The 20,634-nt window shown below is 33.1% G+C and overlaps 1 protein-coding gene and 1 long non-coding RNA gene across 2 annotated transcripts in view; one reads left to right on the top strand and one right to left on the bottom strand.

The window, feature by feature from the left end:
* GRIK2 (glutamate ionotropic receptor kainate type subunit 2) overlaps window positions 1-20,634 on the top strand; it is a 310,527-nt gene that overhangs the window by 237,922 nt on the left and 51,971 nt on the right. The window lies entirely within an intron of this gene.
* LOC149919098 (uncharacterized) lies at window positions 16,874-18,453 on the bottom strand. Its single transcript, XR_016464435.1, has 3 exons — window positions 18,374-18,453; window positions 17,871-17,948; window positions 16,874-16,995 (listed from the first exon to the last, which is right to left on the bottom strand). It is a non-coding gene; the product is annotated as an uncharacterized LOC149919098 (long non-coding RNA).

Raw genomic sequence — 20,634 nt, 5'->3', positions numbered from 1 at the left:
TACAATATAGATTATGGATTTTTACAAAAATGGTATGAAGTCATGTTATATATGATCATGGTAGCCTAGTAATCTGTCCATTAATAGTTTGGATCAAAAATAAGCAATATATTTCTTAGTTTTTTTCTTAGCTCAGATACAGTATGCAGTCTTAATTTGCTCACCATTTTCACTTCCTTCATTTTCCTTTATTTTTCCTTTATTTTGCATAAACCCTGCTCTGCAACAACCAAATATTGATGCATTTTCAGTACTATTTTCATTATAAGTCCAAAACACAGCGTCATACATGATACTATAAAGCCAAAATCACAAGTCATTCATAATGAGTGATGAAGATAAGTAATATGTTCATTTATGCTGACACTGGCTTACATTTTCAGAATAGATATTCAAATGTAATTGGAAACCAAAGTCCAGATATGTTATAAGGTGAATTTTGTTGTCAATCACTGTGCTTAGAGATGAGCATGACAGCTTTAATTATATTAATACCCCCTTCTAGCAAATTATTATTTTGGTGAGAAACTAAGCATTTTGAAAACGATCAATGGATATAGTATTGCTTGTCTTGAAAGATTTGTATCTGAATAGTCTCATTTCATTTGAGAATTGAAATCTGATTCCCCTCAATGATCAATAAAATACAGAAAATACCCTGAAGACCTATGAAGACTTGGCTTTCTTAATCTTTGAAGAATTCTGACTCTCGTTCAACAGAAGGCCAATAGTAAGACAGAAACTGTTATTCCCTTCTTTCTCTTGCTTTTACTATCTCCTCATCTCTCTCTTACTTTTTTTTTTTCTTTTTTTTTTTTCTTTTTTTTTTCAAAGTATTTTTTATATTTATTTATTTTTTATTCTGGAGACGTTTAACTTCCTTGTGCAGGGAATATGCAAAAATTCTTAAAATATTTCTGATTAAAACTTCATGTACTGTAATACAATTTCACTTTGTAAAAAAGAAAGATATATCTCTAAAGGACCATTCTGTAAGGAAGGATCACTAACATCAGATATTTTCTGTCATGTATTTGGACTACCTAGTACTTCTTTTATTTTACCTGACAAAGAAGGTCCGAGTACAATTTCTTTAATGCTTGAAATTCTATCTAAGCCTACCCAGATAGTTACCATTCAAGTGCTTTTTCATTCATTGAATTATTGGGGAATATACAGGAATTGAACAAAAACAATTGTTTGTTTTCTTAATGTATTGTATGGCTATATCTGTTATTTCTGATGCAGCTTTGCTTCCTTGAAGTGCAGAGGCCCTGGGTATAGTTCATTATAGAACTGTATGTTCATTATAGAATTGTATGTTCATTATAGATCCAGCAATTGTATTCTAGTCAAGAGGTTATGCATAAAGTTGGATGACAGTAGAGAAAACACTGAAATTTCTATTGTAGTTTCTTATAATTTTCATCTCCTTCACATAAGGAATCTTTGTCCTGAAATTAAGGTTGGTTTTTTTTTGTTTTTTTTTTTGTACATCTGTCTCTTCACGATGATTTGATGAAGATGATTTGATGCTGTCTGTGACTGGCTTTTTAAATCAAATCATCAAAACTGAAAGGAGGATTGAAGGAAATCTATAAGTCATATCTCATAAACAATATTGAGGCCTTTTCTTTTTCATTTCTATTCAGCTAATAATGTGTTGCTAGATTTATTTACAAGATAGATCTTAATTTGTAAATACTCTAAATTGTAAACTATCAAGACTTTTGGTCTGCTCTTCAGATTTTCAATTTTCCTTTTATAAATGAAGAATTATTTTGTTATATTGAATTTGTAATTTCTAGTAGAAAAAATCTTGCAGTAAACTTATCAGAACCTACAAAGGTTGGGGCTGTCATACAATATGGTTTGAGATAATATTTTTTATCTTTACATTTATGGAAATTAAGTGATGGAAGCAAGTCATTAAAAGCCTCTTGTTACTCTGTATTAAATTTCAATATTATATTTTCTTACACAAGATTGCATTATGCAAGAACTATTTTAATAGTAGTATCAACTACTAATGTAGCTAGTTTCACTACATAAGTAAAATGTATAGTAAAGGTTTTTGTTATTCTTTCATAGATGCAAGACTTGTAAAACAAAGCCTGGCATCCTGAAATGAAAATCGCTATGACAAGGAAATATATAGGGCAGGTTTCGCCTCACTCCAAAATGTAGATATATCTTCTCTCTTTTCAGTTAGTCATTTAGCCTCTTCTTTTTTTGGGACTGGAAAAAAAGCTAAAACATACTACAAAGTTGATCTTCCAAACTACCTTAAGTAACTGTCCTAGATGGACAGTGTCCTGCACAGTTCCAGATTTTTTCCCATTGACCACAGAGAAGGCTGCATTGGTACCTTGTTCTGGATGCTTAGCAGCTACAAGTATGTAAAATGAATCTTGTACAATTTCTGGTTACTGTTTAAGCGCAAGACAATTTTCTTCAGTGTATAAACTTCAGAATGACTACAATTAAAAATTATCTAGATACGCAAATTAGAATAGTGCAAATACCTCAAATCCTGTGATAAAACTAACTGCCTTAACTAACACTGTGGGGAATTCTTGTCTCATTTTAAATGATTGGGTGAAATGATATGAATAGTTTTTTTTCATATGTATTGGCATTAAAATGAACACAAAAATAAATAAGAAAAATCTCTTTCAAATCATAGAAAAAGTTCACATTTTGGCTTGCAAGTGTGAGTTGTACTGTGGCCAAAATAGCTCAGTGGTCTTTGTTTGTAAATGTAATGCTTAGAAAGACTGAACTGGTCATTCACAGCAAATATCAGTATTGTAAAAAGTAAGCTGGTGATTGTGAAAGCTTGATTTCTAAAAATAAAAGTAAAATTAACAGTCAACAAACATAATACACTATTTTGCTTTTGATAGTAGTACTCCTTATTCTTGATTCTATAAGAGATTGAGTACATTTATCTTTCACTAAAAGGGCAGATGTTGCTGTGTTGTCTGTTGTGTTTCAAAATTCATAATTTTTGACCCAATATTATGAAGCAATAGTTTTTAAGTCTGTTGCTTAGAGACTGAAATAAAATACATAAAAAGACTTCAACAGTAATGCAAAATGCATAGAGAAATCTTTCCTGGGTATATTGCTCCATATCCATTATACGTGTCTGTCTTGAACTCTTACACTTTATATTTATAGTATATCCTGTATATATATGTATATATATATATATGTATATATATATATATATATATAGTAAATACTGTATTTATATACAGTCTATATTTATAGTAGTAAATATTATAAAAAACAGTTTAGGATCATTTTAAACAAAAATTCACAGGACTGGACTCTTCCTTCAAAGCTGGATGATCATTCACAAACATGACAGAACATGTTAGGAACAATCTTGGCATGCACTTGGCCTCTCCTGAGCTATGGTCTAACTTATCTTAGGCACAGACCATGTATCATTTGGGAGGTGATTTCTTAGGACAGGCCAAAACAGTTCCAGGCTGCATGCTAACAGATGGTATGCATAAATACAGTCTTGTTTCCTGGACCTATTTTGTTGAGTGTAGCAGATGACTCATAGTCTTAATTTGTATATAACTTGGGGAGAATCTACAGTATAATTGCTGAAATGTTGCCAGAATAATGTCTGGTTCCGAAACTTGAGGAAAAGACAAATACTTTTTTCTTTCTGACCTAGTCTTAAATTCTTAAATTACTTTTTCTTTCCCCCTTATTTATAATGTTTTTACTTAATGCAGGTCAGTTGTTGTTTGTTAAACTGTTTGTAAAACTTGAAAATCTAAAGACGGAACTATTTCCTATATCTTATTGCTTATTTTTATTAATAAGTTCCCATTGATCTCAGTATGAATTAGGTGTTTAAGTGATTTTGTGACTCTAGATTTAAAGGCATACAAGAGAGAAAAGTCAATTCCAGGTAAGATTATACACAAAACAATTTGTGTCTATTAAAGCAGTCTACTAGGCTTGGACTAGAGAAAAGTCAAAGTCAAATGAAAATTATGCATCAATGATTTTACACTTTCAGTCTGTTTTTGTCTGTAGCCAAAGTGTTATATTTGATCTTTAAGCATGCAGTGCTTTTTTCCATTTTGTCAAGCTGTTGTTTCCTACAGAGTTATAAATGAGGTTTATCGGATAATTGATATCATTTACCATTCTAATTTCAGACGAAATTTTTCATTAATGTACTACGGGTCAAAGAAGAAATTACTTCATTTTACTTGAAAAAAATTAATCTTTGATGTCTTTGCATTCAGTGACAGCAAAACAAACATACTGTTTGTTCCGATATTCTCTAATGAGAATTACTGATTTGTAAATTTATGTTTGAATCATATTTTAAGTGATAAAAAATTTCAAGCTTATTTCCATAGTGAACATAGTGTATTTTGAGATGGATTTTTTAAGTGGGATGCAGAAGGACTCCTCATTTGCTTAAAAATTCAATAGCAGATCTAGTTTGCATAATTTTGCAGTATAAAAGGAACAAACTCTCTTCTTCTTTACATACATACATGTAAATGATGACATATATTTGTATAATTTGCACACAGCCTTTCTCCTGAAGGTCTACAACTTATAGCATACTGCTATTTTACTGCACTCCTCTTCCTGAAGAGGAAGTGGTGTAATTGAACTGCTTCATCCACAGTCTGCAAATGTGTAGTAATAAATAGAGAAATGGTAGATATGAAGGTTAGTTGACAACAAAGAATAGATTAGTTGACATCAAAGAATATGGGTGTATGACTTTATGATGGTAAAGTGCTCCATTACACTTCATCTATACTAACAATATATCTTAGTATTTAGCTTATCCTATCAAGCTTTCAGAAAATTAGAATGCGTTGGCTTTCGTGGTTCCACCTCTGAGAGAGTCACTTTAACAACAGCTAAAAAGTTAAGATAGATATATCCCTCAGGAGAATTGCACTAAGTGGTCAGGATTTTATTAATTTTAAAATGCATTCTTGCAATTTCTTGTTTCTCTGAATAGAGCAGATCCAGTGCAATAAGTATTGGACAAGAATTGGCTCCTGGATGATCACTGTATTGTAGATGAATGTAAATGCTGGTTTTGGATCATATGCATAGGGAACAAACAACACACATTAATTTCTCTGGAGTATTCATATTTATTGTTCAGAAAGTTCCTTATTTTGTGGAAAGCTTGGATGTTTGTTTACTTCTTTGTCTGGACAGTATACGCATCTTTTAAATGCTTGTCCACACAGGAAATGCTGCTGAAAAGCTGAGTTTCACTACATCAATCAAGTGGATACCCTTTAGTGAGATTGTTCTACAGGGAGTACCAAAAAGAGAGAGTCAGTAAACAAAGTGATGTTGAGCTGGCAAGTCAGTGTATAACAGATAGTGTTTGTCACTATGAGAGCTAACAGTTGCTGATAGCAGTTGGACGGTTTTCTGAGAAAGCTATAAAAAGGAGCAGGTGTTAGCGAGGATAGAATACAAGGAGAAAAGTATTCATTGATGGATGATTTTGTTCATTCACTTTGCAAAACTTGTGAGATATTTGATTTTAAATAAGATGAATTTGAGATTTTCTGTGCTTGAGAATTAATGCTTTTTCACTTTTTTTTTTTTTTTTCTTCTCTTTGCCTTAGAATAAAGCCAAACTCCTTAATCATGCATGTGTCTTTATATAAATATCTCTAGTCGCAGGGATGAATACATGTTTCTTATAAAACTCAGAGGTAATTTTCTCACTTTACCTGTCTTTACATTAAAATATCAGCATTGGAAGTTTTGTCCTTTGTCGGCTTTGTTATTACTTAGGCCATATTATATGTTTTTGGAAGTGTGGAGGAGGAGTCAGCATTGATTTTCTAAAAGCACTTTTCTCACTGAAGTGCAGCATGATTTTGAAAATGAATTGTCCATGGTTCTTCCATTCTGTTTGTACTGATGAAAATCATGCATGATTCTATGATCTCAATGCAGAATTCTGTGACCAAATAAGTGCACTAAAAGCATGCACCAAAGCAAAAATTGTTCTGACAGGTTAGATATTTTGTACCAGAATGAAATTTGATTTGCTGAGTATCTGCAGTGTTTCAGCTTTCCATGCCTCTAAAGTTCACAACATGGAATATAGACCTGATGTTAAGAGCTTAAGTGAGCATCACATGAAATCTGTCAAGACTACTTTTTCTTCTTGGAATGCTGTGTAAGGATGTGTATAAGCAAGTTGCTTCTGCCCCAAGTGCTTACAGATGTTTGGTGACAAGAGAAAATTATTTTCCCTTTGGCTTTCAAGTTGAGACATCCCTGTCATGCCGTAGCCCAGCACCAAAAATCTTTAATATAATAATAGAACCAAAGTCATCCTAAAAATATGATATATATCTTTCTATCTTTGCTGATTTCAAACATTTTGCTTGAAAGTACAGTAGATCTAGCAATAAAGTTTAGAATGGTATCTAATATGTAAAGTCATTTATAACCTAGATTTTATTAGGTTTAAATTTAGGTAGTAAATCTGCACTAATAATGGACAAAATAATTTTATTTATCTGCACTGAAAAAATGGATACTAAATCTGCATCCTTCTTCTGGGTGGGCATGGACAACCTCTTCTTCTGTTTGCTGTGTTACACTTCTGCACTGACACACCATTTCAGCCAGCCACATTGCCTGCGTGCACTGTGATTAAGGGACTTGTTTCCTTACATTTGAGTGAGAATTCTGACAGATACTCAGCTGCCCTAAAATCTGCTTCCTTAATCAAGATTGTTTTAGAGTTGTTTTGACACCCTACCCCCCACCCTCTGCTGAAAAATATATTTTTGGTTCATTTCAGTTTATCTCAGTTCACTTATCTATCTTTTTAAAAAGCACTGAGTATTCTAGTTTTCAGTGTGGGAAAATATAGTGTGAATACGTGTAATATGGAGCACATTTTCAAACTCTTTGTGTAAATCTCATTATAATTAACGTTTTGAAAGCTATTGTAAAAGAAGAGAATCTCTGTAGGTCAAGATTAGTGACAAATTTTATTATCACTATAGATTGGTATCTTTTTTATTAAGTATTGCAAATAAGTTAATTAAACTATACAAACTATACTGTTTTTCATTCTAGATCTCCTGACAGCTTTCTGCATTTTGAATTACTATGAAAACAATAAAATGTAAAGAATTAAGTTAAACTTCTTTTTTCCTGGGAAATACATCTTTGTGATGTAGTAAAATATCAAGAAAAAACTAGAGTTGTTCATAGCTCATGTGAAAGAAACTTAACACATAAATGCAACTATATTCCATGAACAAAACTGTTTATCAGAAGAACCTGGTTTCGTAGTTGTTGTAGGACAAATCTTTGTCTTAGTGCTAAATTTAATAAGAAGTATTTCTGCATAATACCATTAATTACTTAAACAATTGTATCAGACAAAAAAAATTCAACACATTTATAAGGATAACGCTTATTTTTTGCTGATTTTTTTAAAACTCTAAACTTTGTACTTGTGTCGCAGGTAACTTCCCTGTGAACTATGCTGAGAGTTTCCAGCTAACTAAATGGATATTTAGATCAGAGCACTGATTGATAGGACAAGAGGCAATGGTTTTAAATTAAGACAGGGGAGGTTTAGGTTAAATAATAGGAGGAAGTTTTTCACACAGAGGGTGGTGACACACTGGAACAGGTTGCCCAAGGAGTTTGTGGATGCCCCATCCCTGGAGGCATTCAAGGCCAGGCTGGATGTGTGGGCAGCCTAGTCTAGTGGTTGGTGACCCTGCACATAACAGGAGGATTGAAATGAGATGATCATTATTGTCCTTTTCAACCCAGACCATTCTATCATTCTATGATTCTATGATTTATAGTTGTAGCTTTCTATAGGCAGTTATCAGATTTTTATTTAAGCTAGAGATCTCTTCTGTCAAAATGGTTTCTACTAAATTATGTATTTTCTGGTCAACAATAATGCTAGAATAGCTACTGAGCTAGATTTCCTCCCCTTGTTCCTTTCTGGCAACTATTGAACCATACCATTCTTTTGGATTTCACAACATACAGCTCTGTCTTCTAATTGTCTTTATAGTCTTGGTCTGTCCAGGTCAGCTTTGTCTCTTTGGACATTCTGAAAAGTGAATTCGTAGATTAGAGCTAATCATGAGTAATTGTGTTTTAAATTGTAACAATACAGGAAATAATTTTTAAAAATCCTACAGTAATGCCCTTTCTCCAGAAAGCAGTATCTTGAGCTCTCTCCTCTGGTCACAAGATGATTCTGCCATGTTTATTTCTATGATTATTTTAGAGACTTGCAACTGAGTAATCGGCTTTAGTAATAATGGCTCCTGTGGTTAGTTTGCTTTTTTAAAAAAGAAAAAAAGTTTTACATTTGCTTGTCTCTACTATTCAGGGCATTGTATTAGTGTGGTTGTTCATTAAAGTGATAGCACAGTTCAAATAGTTAAAATCTGTTGAAATTAACTACATGCTGCTGTGTCATAAAAGGCACAAGTCCTGAATGGAATCCCTGCTGTTTATGTGATGAATGATAAAAGACAGTAGATGCTCTGAAGTATCAATTAATGTAATTTTCATGTGTTGACAAGACTTTCCCTTTGCAGTAGAATCCCACATGCTACCATGATGATTTGGTACATTTTCTGTAACAAAGTTGTTCATCTTTCACATGTCCAAACATCTTCCTGTCATGGAAATCTCTTTTCCTGTATGGGCCATCTGGGGCCTTAACAGCTTGCTTCCCTCCAGCTTTTCTGGTTTCTTCCTCAGCTTTGTGTTAACGCAATGAAGTTTATGCATGTTCAATATAAGAAAAAGAAAAAAGAAAAAAAAAAAAAAAAAAAAAGATAAAGCTGTTTTATTAAAGGAACAGAATCTTTTATTGAAGACTGTCTTCCCATTGTAGTTTTTTTTTCTCCTTGCCTTGCCTTACCTTGCCTTTTTTTTTTTTTTTTTTTTTTAAGTTGAAAAAAGTTTGTTTTTTGGGAAAAAAATGAATCTTTCATGCAAACTTCAATTCACAGAAATAGCTCCCTGAAACACTGCTGTAAAGCTTTTTGGAGTCTTATTCCTCCAGATATCTACACTGTTTGAAATTTTATCTCCGCTACTCTGGTTAAATTACCTATAGATTACAACCCTATTTACCTTAGGTTTTCTTTAAGGAAACCTTCATGTGAACATATGGGAAGTCCACACTAAGGTTTAGTATTCAAATTAATGGAGGAATTCTCTACATTCATCGGGCTGCAGAGCCTTTGTTTTTTTCATCTAAAATGCAAGGAAAAGATTAATGACAATCAATTACATTTAAAAAAAATATGAACATTGAAGAAGGAGTTAGATGCTATGGTGGTAAATATGAGAGGTTTCAAGCTAAAAGAGAGCTATCATCCCACCTATTTAATTGCTTTGTTTAACAGTGCCCTCCTTAGATGCTTTGATTTCCTGTCTGCTTTTCTTTTCTAAAGGTATATTTGAGATGGTATATTTTTCTTGATAAATCATAGTGGTTCTTTTGAAATATAATTTATGGTTTATTATTTATGTAGATGTTTCTTCTTACAGTTTCAAACTGAAAAGTATATATATAGCTGATTTCTTTGTTTTTTAATCCTGAAAAACACATAATTATACCATATTAGAACTCAGTTTCTTGAATAACTTCCTTAAAATTAGGAACACTAAGTTGTAGGAACTCATACAAGTGAGTACAATAATTATTTTATGTGTTCTATTTACTTGTGCTTCTTTAACAGAAAAAATTGATTTCTTAGGATCAATTATCTTTTTTTTTTTTTTTTTTTTTCCTGGAAAATAAGGAAGAATGTCTCAGCTTCAGATATGCAGCCTTAAAGTTTATTGGATTTCTAAGCCTTTTTTTATGGAGAAGTTACTCTTATCAAATGTTGAATATGTAAAAATTATTAATAATTGCACTGTTTACAGGAATTTTACACATGTAAAAATCTTATTATTTTTTAAAACATCCTTATCTTTTTCTATTTCCTTGTTATTTTTAAGTGTGACTGGTGATAAGAGCTAGTTAAAAAAATAAGCTTATCATCAGTTATAAATCACAGTTAGTAAAACTGCTACAACATGTCCATAATGTTGATTCCTCCCCAAAGCATGACTCCTCCATCTTAGGACATTATTGTAGAGCTATAACATCTATGTTTATATCTTTCCATCTGCCTAGCATTGATATTTATCACAGATAGCAGAGAGGTAAGTTCTTATTAGGGATTTTTGGTTCAGAAGAGTGCAATTCCTTTTAAAGATCAGGAGTGAAAGAATGCACTTTTGTGATTATTAGGTTTCAGGGCTGATCTTTAGAAGTGGGATCTATCTATCTATCTATCTATCTATCTATCTATCTATTTATTTATGATTCCTTGTGTAATTTATCTTTAAATTAGGAACTGTCAAGCTGAATGTTATGTTTGTTTGTTTGTTTTTTCCTTCCATGTCTTTCTAATCTCTGTGATCTCTTTGAGTCATTTCTACACAACAATGAGATTATTAAATAAAACTAGACCTAACCCTGGGGCCTTTATTCGCTTAAGCTGACTCTTCTGTCATTAATCATGTTGTCCTCTTGTTTTAAGTTATTTCCTTATGGTCTAAAGTCATTACAGCCAAGGTTCACATCTTGTATTTGAATTAATTTTATTACATGAATTTTATCAGACATTGACGCATAGCTTGACATGTGCTCTGGCTTCCAAATAAATTTCTCACAACCAAATCTGTTCCTTCTGTTGTTTCCAGACAACAGAATAGCAAGTTATCATTCTCCCTTACATCTCGATATAGTGGGAATTATTCAAGTCAAATAATTTATGATTATTTATATCTTATATCATGACATCTTGTACTCAAGTGACTTCACTGCATTCCATTCATTGGGTAGGACTGACAATTAATATTTAAGCAGGCAGCAAGAAAAAGGCAACCTTAAGATGAAAAAATACAGCCAATTTATTCTTATTCTCTTTTCTGGAGTCGGGGGATGTGTGAAAATCTATTCAGTCCCAATGACATTTTTCCTCTTAGTATAAAATTGAGAAAAATCTTCCAAAATATCAGCTAGAAGTGGTATTTTTTTAATTTTTATTTTTTTATCTGAGCTACCTGATGTCTCTATAGGTAGGAAGGGTATGGTATGTACAGTGGCACTGCTCAGGATCACTAATTCTGTCCTCATATTCCAGTTGTGGTCTCCAGTGAAAGAATTTTGTCTTTGCAGTTGAAAGGTCTCTGGGTGTGTATTTGTTTTCTTCTGGTTATTGTTTTTTTTTTTTGTTTGTACTTTTGTCATAAAAAAAAAATCAGTTTCCAACAGAAAATAATGATTTTTATAGAAAAACTTGTATATCTTTCAACATTTTAATAGGCATTGGTATCATATGCCTCTATATGAATTCACTTTGTGTAGCTTCAGTCATACAACCTGACCTACTCTTTTAGTTCAGTCCGTACTCAGTGTAGGCTTTGGATAGCTAGCAGAATTGTATTCTGGAGATAATCCCTTATTCTGCCATTGTTGAATGTAATGGAATTCTCTTAGTATCTAAGAGCTTAGAATAAGCAAATAATTTCTAAAGGACTAAAATAAGCAGCATGATTTTTGTCCCTAAATGTATGTTTAATTTCATTTTCAGCATCATTTTCATTCTAACACCTTATGCATGCTTTTTAACATGCGGGAAGTCACTTTTGACCCTGCAAGATGTGCCAGTTGGATACCACACCCCTGTTCTTTATGAACTTGGTTACTCAGTGTTCTTTTTCTTTGCTGTATTCCCGCTGTCTAAAACTGCATCTTTTGTTTATTATTATTATTATTATTATTATTATTATTATTATTACTATTATTATTTCTGATTACTGATAGGATCACTGCCATGACATATTGGTCTTTCTTTTAAATATACTGTCCAATTACTGGTGTGAATCACGTATGTTTTTCTTATAATACGAAGAGATGAAGGAAATTATCCTGAGATTATTACATATTATTTGTATTTCAAGAAAAAATGTAGTACTGAAATATTGATTTAACAGTATTAATATTGCGATAAATTTTTGTGGTACTCCTACCAAATCTACCTAAGTTCATTCAAACAAAATTTGTGCATCCAGAATTTCTCCTTATAAGGTGCCATTTGCTGCAGATAACTTAGGTAGCTAGTTGCAACTCTGGTAAAAAGTACAACATTTAAATCCTCTTTCAGTCTGTAGCATTTATTATCTCTTATTTATGTGGATTATTATGAATGGAAGAGAAAATACATTAATACTGTAACATAAGAGAAGGGAAATAATGCACCTTGCACATCTGAAATTTCAGTATGCTCCACTGAAATGCATGTATTTAATCTCAAATAGCATTTATTATTCTGTTTATTCAGACAGAGTCTAAGTTTTTTGCCTTTTTATCAATGAGTTATTTGGAATAAGAAAACACTCTGTACCAGTTGTTTCTACATTCTATTCCTCCTGTATTAAACATAAATTTGTTTAATCTATTTCTAGTTAATCTATTATAATTTAGTCACTTTCTATTTTGCGAGTATAAAAGACACATTCCCTCTCTTTCTTGTATGATATCAAAGGTTCAAAGGGGCAAAAAATTGAGGCCATACTATTTAGAACAATGAAAATGAATGTTTTCTTTTAAATTAGAAAGCAAAAGGAAAACGAAAAAAAAAATTAAATTGCCTTTTCAGTGTAAGCTTTGGGTTTCAGACAAACTGGTGTATCTTTAATTTGTACAGTGCCTATTTGAATAAGGTATTTAACATAGTAATTACTTGAGTATTCATGTTCAATGATTGCTATAGCACATATGCAAAAGAGTCTAATTCCCTGCCTTAATATCTGTAATATATACAGTGTATTTTCTGTTCATAATTTTCAATCTTCTATTGAGTAAAAGTAAACATGCAAACCAAAAAACAAAAGTCCAACGGAAGGTGATTAAAAATGTGTATTTTTAAATATAAAACAGTAATTTTACTCATTTCTGTGACTTATCACAATTTGCATATTACTGTGATGATGCTGAAGTGCTCATATCACCATGTAGTAGAAGTACCCAATTAAACAACAGAAAATCATCAGCTGGATCCTCATCAAGTGTATACCTAAAAAGAGTTTAAGTGGGGAAAACCACACTGGAGGTAGAGATGATTCTGATCTGAGCCAGAGATTTTTTGGACTTTTTGCTTTTTCAGTGATTATTTCTGATCTATAAATAACATAGGTTAATATCTGTAGGAAGGCAGCTCTGAGTTCTTAACATTTAATTTTATGGTGTAGCTAAAAGATTTTTGCATAACTTTTCTAATGAGGAAATCCTAGTCAAGCAGCTGTTACTTTCAAGGTGAATGATTTGTGAACGCATTATACTTCTAGTAACAAAACAGTGCTACCATGGGGGTTGGGAAGTTTTTTCTCTTTTTATATCCTAGCACATGTACACATCTTTCCTGGCTTGTCATTTATACTTCTCAAAAGAATGATTTTATTAATTTTTATGTATGTATGTATGTATGTATTTATTGCATTTTACACCCCGAAATTTGAGATTGCATTTGACAAACATGGTATTAAATGCAACCTCTCTTTTGTTTCTGTGATAACCCCATGTGTTATCTCCCTCAATTGATTTTTCATTCAGACATCCGGAGTGCTAATGGACAGTGTTAATCAGTAGGGTATGTTTTTAGTTGATTCTTTCTTATGGTTTCAGTATTTCTCTTTGCTTATAATTAACTTTCTTATGAATACAATACCAGAGCACAGAACTTAATAATTCATATCAGTGACATTTAATTAAAAATAAAAAAAGAAAAAAGGAAATGCCTGTAAAAATTGTAAAAATTGAATATTATAAAACAGATAAACAAGTACACTTACAGGCTGTACTACTTCCTAGCCACTATTACAAAGTAAATTATTGTTAGGCAACTGCCTGTTCTGTTTCCTGTGATATAGTAGGGTCTGCCCATAAACAATATCTTAACAATGGAGGTTATTCTCTGAAGGAGACAAACTGATTGATAAGATAGCAATAAATATACATTTAAAAGACAATAAATGGAGATAAATTATATAATTAAAAGTTGAATATGAGGGAAAAACTTTAAGCAACGGGACATTAACCTTTCCCAGATCTTACAGACAAGAATATAACTTTTAGTGAATTCTCTTTTATTTTCCCTGCCCAAGGTTAACATCATGATTGCTTGTGTGCTTTTTCAGTTACATTGTTAAATGTCTGTGCATTCATTGGGATGCCTCCAAAAATGCATTACCAACAGCAGAGAATCAGTGTATTAAGAGAGAGAGTCTTTGCCTCTCTGTGGAAAGCCAGCACATCAGCAAGTGCATGCCGTGGTTGCAGGTAAATTCCAGAGTAGAACAGATTCTTCATCTGTACGTGGCTGACACCACAGCTGACTTACAAGGATGAACAAAACCAGATAGAAACTGGCATATGGTGAGAGACAAATACAGACTTGGGTGCTTAGATTAAAAAAAAAAAAAAGAAAGAAGAAAGAAAACAAACAAACAAACTACATTTACTTCCCTCACTCTAATTTCTACCTGCACTTTTCAATCTCTGAGCCCTTGAAAATTATCTGGAGTCCTTGTAAATTTGAGAAAAGTGATTTTCAAGAATTATGATACATCACCACACAGGTCAATTCAACTGTTCTGTAAGGAAAAAAGTATGTGAAAAATAATTGTGTTGAAGTATGTGGTTTTTGTTGCTTGTTTGCCTGTTTTTTGTTTTGTTTTAAATCATAAAACTCAACTACCTCAATAAGACCATAAGGCACTGGCTTTTATGTATGTATGGGCTTTTCTTTGATGGTTGTTTGTAACACTAACGAGTTCTGTGGGCCCACAGCAAAGCTACACAAAGGAACAGCAATGTCTTTCTGTCTCTGAGTCTAACACTATGCCAAATACAGTCTAAATTATGACAGCTGGCTGCTTATGGCTCCCAACAGTGCTTTGTTAGCAAGAAATTGTCTGAGCACTCCAGTACTCCAGACATGCCGAGTGACCATATGGAAGTTAAGAATTTGGCTTTTGGTCATTACTGTCATCATGGTATACCAATTGTTCATTCATTCTCTAAGATTGTTAATCCACATTATTGACTTTATGTATTTTGGACACATTATAAATTTCTTTCTATTTATGACAGTCTAAACATTACTTAGGAGAAGATGCTGAGAGTTATATGTGCTGAGATTAGATGTAGGTTAGTTTAGATAAAGATATAAATCTTAGGGGTAAAGATATAGATCTTGCAGATTTGTCCTAAGGATTAAAAATATCTGTCTGCTGAAATGAAATTATATAAACCTCAAGATAATCTCTATGCATTTATAGTTGTAACATTAGAAGAAGCAAATCTCTTTCCATTTGAATACTTCTAGTTTAAGTAAAACACTGCAAGTGGCTGAAATTTTAAGAATATAACAGTGACTCGATTATTGTCTAACTCTGTATCTTTTATAAGAATCTATATGAGCAAGTAGTCAACCTAGGGTAAAATGTGAAAACATGGCATGCACATAATGTAATTTACCTAATCTGGCAGTGTTTTTTAGATTATATTCTTCTTTATATAGAAGTTGCATCATTATATCTATATATAATGTCAGTGAATGTAAGGTCTGGAAGAATTACGGAGGGTCAGACAGATTATGCTTCCAGGGAAAGCTTGGTAGGAAGAATAGGATTATTCCTGACATGGAAGAGATCAGGACAGCTTGGCAGCTCAGGTCAAGTTTTGTATATGCCTCACCTGCTGTCTCCATTCTGGAAGCAGTGCTCAGAATCACTCCCAGTCATTATTCTGTAGCCAGTGCTGACATGGCCTTGTAAAGAGCTCCAGGAATGCAGTCTCTGGGCACATCTCTGCTGTCAGCTTGCTCCACCTGTTAACACACACAGTTAGATTGACCCACTCAATCTAATGTCATGATGTTAGAGGTCAGATCTGCCTTCTTCTCTAATTTTGCTTGGAGAATTTTGGGTAAAACACTAAAGTTTTGCACATCTGTCAACTCATGTATCGAGTAAAAAATGTGCTGAATAAAAGGATCTTCAACTTCTGGTATAATCATTTGATAAACTGATGGTTTAACTCAGGAATTTCAAATACAGCATTGGACTGAAGCCTAAATATGTGATAAGGCAAGAAATAGAAAATAAAACAGAGTAAGCAACTGTAATATCCAATATGTTTAATTACATCATTAGCAGAGCTCACCTAACTTGAAAAAAAGAAAAGAAAAAAAATGATGCTAATAGAGGAGATATACTATGTATATGTTAACTCACAGATGTGGTCCTTCCCTTCCAGAATAAAAGCTCTCTATTTCTTAGCAACTGTCTTCACATCTTGTTAGTAAAGAGCTACACTGGGAAATGTGTAATAACGAGTGTTGCCTATTGTAACATATTAATTCAGTATTCCCTCTCACCTCTCAGAAGGCAGGAGGTTAGCACTGAAGCCAAGGGAGCCTAAACCTTTTAAATCATCACTATAAAGTAAGCTCAAAAAAATCAAAACAGTATACCACGAGCTGCAGACATAAAAGTTACAGAACATTTTTTTAAAAATCTTTATATAGATACGTCCCTTCCCTTCCTTTCCCTTTCCCTTTCCCTTCCCTTTCCCTTCCTTTCCCTTCCTTTTCCCTTCCCTTTCCCTTTCCTTTCCCTTTCCCTTCCCCCCTTCCTTCCTCCCTCCTTCCCCCCCCCTTCCTTTTTCCTTTCCTTCCCGGTTTTCTCTTCTCTTCTCTTCTCTTCTCTTCTCTTCTCTTCTCTTCTCTTCTCTTCTCTTCTCTTCTCTTCTCTTCTCTTCTCTTCTCTTCTCTTCTCTTCTCTTCTCTTCTCTTCTCTTCTCTTCTCTTCTCTTCTCTTCTCTTCTCTTACACAAATCTACGGAAAACATCTTAACATAATACTGGTCATGAAGTATTTGTATTTAATTAACAGTTTACCTATTCAGCATCTAATTAATTAGGCTTTGAATGCAAGCTAAATAGTAAAGACACAGTTAAGCATATTGTGTACGGTGGTGGTTTTCGCTCTAATTTTCACACACTTTAGGTACTATTGTTCAATGTATGTTGCTCTTCAGTTTCCACATTAAAAAAAAAAAAAAAAAAAAAAAAGGATATGGTATTTTATATATATATATATATATATATATATATATATATATATGTGGTATATATATTTTAGTGGATGATGCTAGAAACAGTTCTTTCTTTTTTTACTGTTTTGAAAATTTCCCATTATTTTCTTTCTCTGCCTAAAGACCCCTCTTAGAAAAAACTATGATGTGGGTTTTGGGGAGCATTGTTTTCTCCAATCTCCTTTCTCCATACTTTTTATTCTAAACATATGATCAGTAAGGCAAGGAAACAATGCCTTCTTATGGCAGAGGGTGATGAGCTGGATTCCTATACCCATGTGTGAGTGGAAAGAAGGCTGAAAGAATTCTAAATCATCAATTTTCTCTCATTCTTAAAATTATTATAAAAACAAATATCCATGCAGTCAAGAGATTAGTCCTCTGTGCTCTATCACACATAGAAGGTTGGCTAATACTTTATCCCAAATATGAAATGTCATCTCTGCTCCCAGCTACTCTCTGTGAACTGGGGAGTTTCCAATTTGTATTCTCTTCCCAAAACAGTGATGGGTCATATAATTTGTTGGTTTGTGAGCAGGTTAATTAAATGAAAAATGAAATATAGCAACAATTCTGACAGCTAGGAGCACAGCAGTTTGTTGTTTTTCATACTTACTTTCTGTCGTCAGGAGAGCAGCTCACTCTATGTTTATTTTTTGCATCACTTCAGTAGAAATCACATGAAAATGTGTTACTAGAAGGAGAAAAAAAATAAATGAATGATCTTATAGAAAAATATTATTTCAAACTACAGGGAAGTTAGCTTAAATAGTTAAATAAATATCCTCCCACAGTAGAAATCTATCTTTCAAATTCCAGAAATATTACCATAGAGAGACTGCAGTGACGATATAATGGATACAATGGTGTCTCTTCTACACATTCTCACCTCTCTCTCCACAAAATATATGTAAAGTCTTTCAGAACAAAAACGACTACTTTTTCACTTCAGGATACACTACAGGATTTGTGCAGATATTAAAAATACTACATGATTACATGAGAGAGAAAAAGAATTATATGTTAGGCTGTCAGCAAAAATTACTCTAGCAGAAATGAAAACATTGTTTTAAGATGGATCATGAGAACATTTATTGCTGCTGAACTCGTGGAACTTACTTGACTCCAAAATTAAAGTGTATGTTAATTGTCTCCAGTATTTTTTTCCCCAGTTTCATTGGAAAAACCACACTTTTTTTTTTTTTTTTTTGTATTTTGGAACTCTTCTATTTTTTCCTCTTTTTTTTCTTCTTTTTTTTTTTTTTTTTTTTTTAATGTCATTTATATACAAGAGGGAGACTGAGTTAGACTGTCATTCATCAGCTGCCAGGTAAGTAAGCTCATAGTATAATTTAATTATGATTGGCAGCTGTTAGGTTCTCACCCCCATCTCATTTTTCCCCTCAGAAAATTGCTCACTTTCATTTTATTATCTCTCTATATCCTGAATCTTGTATCATTAAGGCAGTTCAGCAGTATGTGGCAGAAGGAAACTGGAAATTGAATAGCCTGCAAAGCATGACTTCTTTTTGCAACTGTCTTGCTCTCTGCTGCTGCAACTAGAACTACTTCACAGTGTGGGAACAAATCTTGATAATCCTTCTGTCAGTAACATTTAACCTCTCAGCTAATTGATTGACTATATTTATCTATACATACATTTAATCTCCCTCCATCAGTTGTAAATAGGTTGCTTTTTTTTGTTTGTTTGTTTTTTTTTTTTTTACTTTTAATCTGCTTCCAAAGAGCTATATTATCCCACTGATGTGGTATCCAACTAATTTGATTATTATATGTTATCAGCAGTTAGCCCAGTTTTTCAAATTGCAATGGCTTTTAAGGTATTTCACAGCTGTCTTTAATTAACACCAAAATTTTATTTCTTTAAAAGGGAGCTAAAATTGAAACAAAGCAGAGATTTAGACAGTTTACTTCAGTTTCCAAAGTTCAGAATGAAAAATTCAGGTGTGAAAACCTCAGTATTATTTTGCAAGTTGTGTGTGATGTATCTTCCACAAGTTGCAATAATAGAATAAATTTTCTTCACAAGTCCACTCATTTATTTTCAAACCATGCAGGGGCAAGAGCCTTTGCTTGAAGAAATATTCATTTTCATTACTGGTGTTAATAAGAATAAAAATGAAAGAAATTGGTATATTTCATCTCTATTTTCTTTTTATATCCTGGAGACTGAATCATAAAAACATAGAATCATAGAATGGTTTGGGTTGGAACAGACCTTAGAGATCATCCAGTTACAATCTGCCTGCTATAGACAGTGCCACCTCCCTCTATATCAGGTTGCTCAAAGCCCCATCCAGCCTGGCCTTGAGTGCTTCCAGGGAGGGGGCATTCACAGCCTCACGAGGCCACCTGTTCCAGTATCTCACTACCCTCACAGTAAAGAATTTCTTCCTAATAGAAGAAAATTCTGTAGAATAGAAGTCCTGATAAGATATACATGATTGTATAAAGCTAGTTCATCTTTTGCTGGTTGGAGACATTGCGTCTCTCCAAACAAATCAAGTATCTTGAATTGAGTTGTGATATTTTATAGAATAATATGTATGTGTTCCTCCATCTATGGAGACACTATTGATGTATATTGATGTACATAATAATATGCAGGTACTACATTAATTTGCCTGCAGCATGCTATATTCCCTCATGTTGGAGTTTCATGTTCTTCTGGTGGAAGTAGATGACTGGAGCACCAGTTGCCTTCAGATTTGCCTGTGTTTGAGTTACTAGAAGTTTATAAGCAAGGTTTAGAAGTCCTAGCTTGTGTTTTGTTATGAGAAGGCAACAAAGCTGGTGAGGGGTCTGGAGCTCAGGCCTTATGAGGAGCAGCTGAGGGAGCTGAGATTGCTCAGTCTGGAGAAGAGGAGGCTCAGGGGAGACCTTATCACCCTCTACAACTACTTGAAGGAAGGTTGCAGTGAGATGGGCGTTCACTGTGCAACTAGTGAATGTTTAGATATGTAGAAGGACATGGTTTAGTGAGTACTGTTAGTGATAGGTGAATGGTTGGACTGGATGATCTTGAAGGTCTTTTCCAACCTTGGTGATTCTATGATTAGGGACTTAATGCTGGTAGATCATGCTGCATAAGTTTTATTTTGTTCATTCAAAATTCTTTTCAGTCTCCTTTAATGTATGACCGTATTGCACCTTACAGCTGGGATCAGATGTTAATCTTCATGCTATAAAGGATAAACTGCATGCATATGATACAGTTGTTTATTTATTTACATTCAGCATGCAGATAATAGGATTTGATGTATTTTGCTTCTTCAGAGCTTGGCCTGTTTATTCAAAACTAAAGAATTAGCTGTTAACCATTGCCTGCCTCATTATGACATTCACATTAGCAGCTCTAA

The sequence above is a fragment of the Phasianus colchicus genome, chromosome 2, assembly GCF_987193195.1.
Source record: "Phasianus colchicus chromosome 2, bPhaCol1.hap1.1, whole genome shotgun sequence".
Classification (NCBI taxonomy): domain Eukaryota; kingdom Metazoa; phylum Chordata; class Aves; order Galliformes; family Phasianidae; genus Phasianus; species Phasianus colchicus.
The sequence above is the reverse complement of the archived record's forward strand: the minus strand, read 5'-3'. Positions and strand labels throughout refer to the sequence as shown.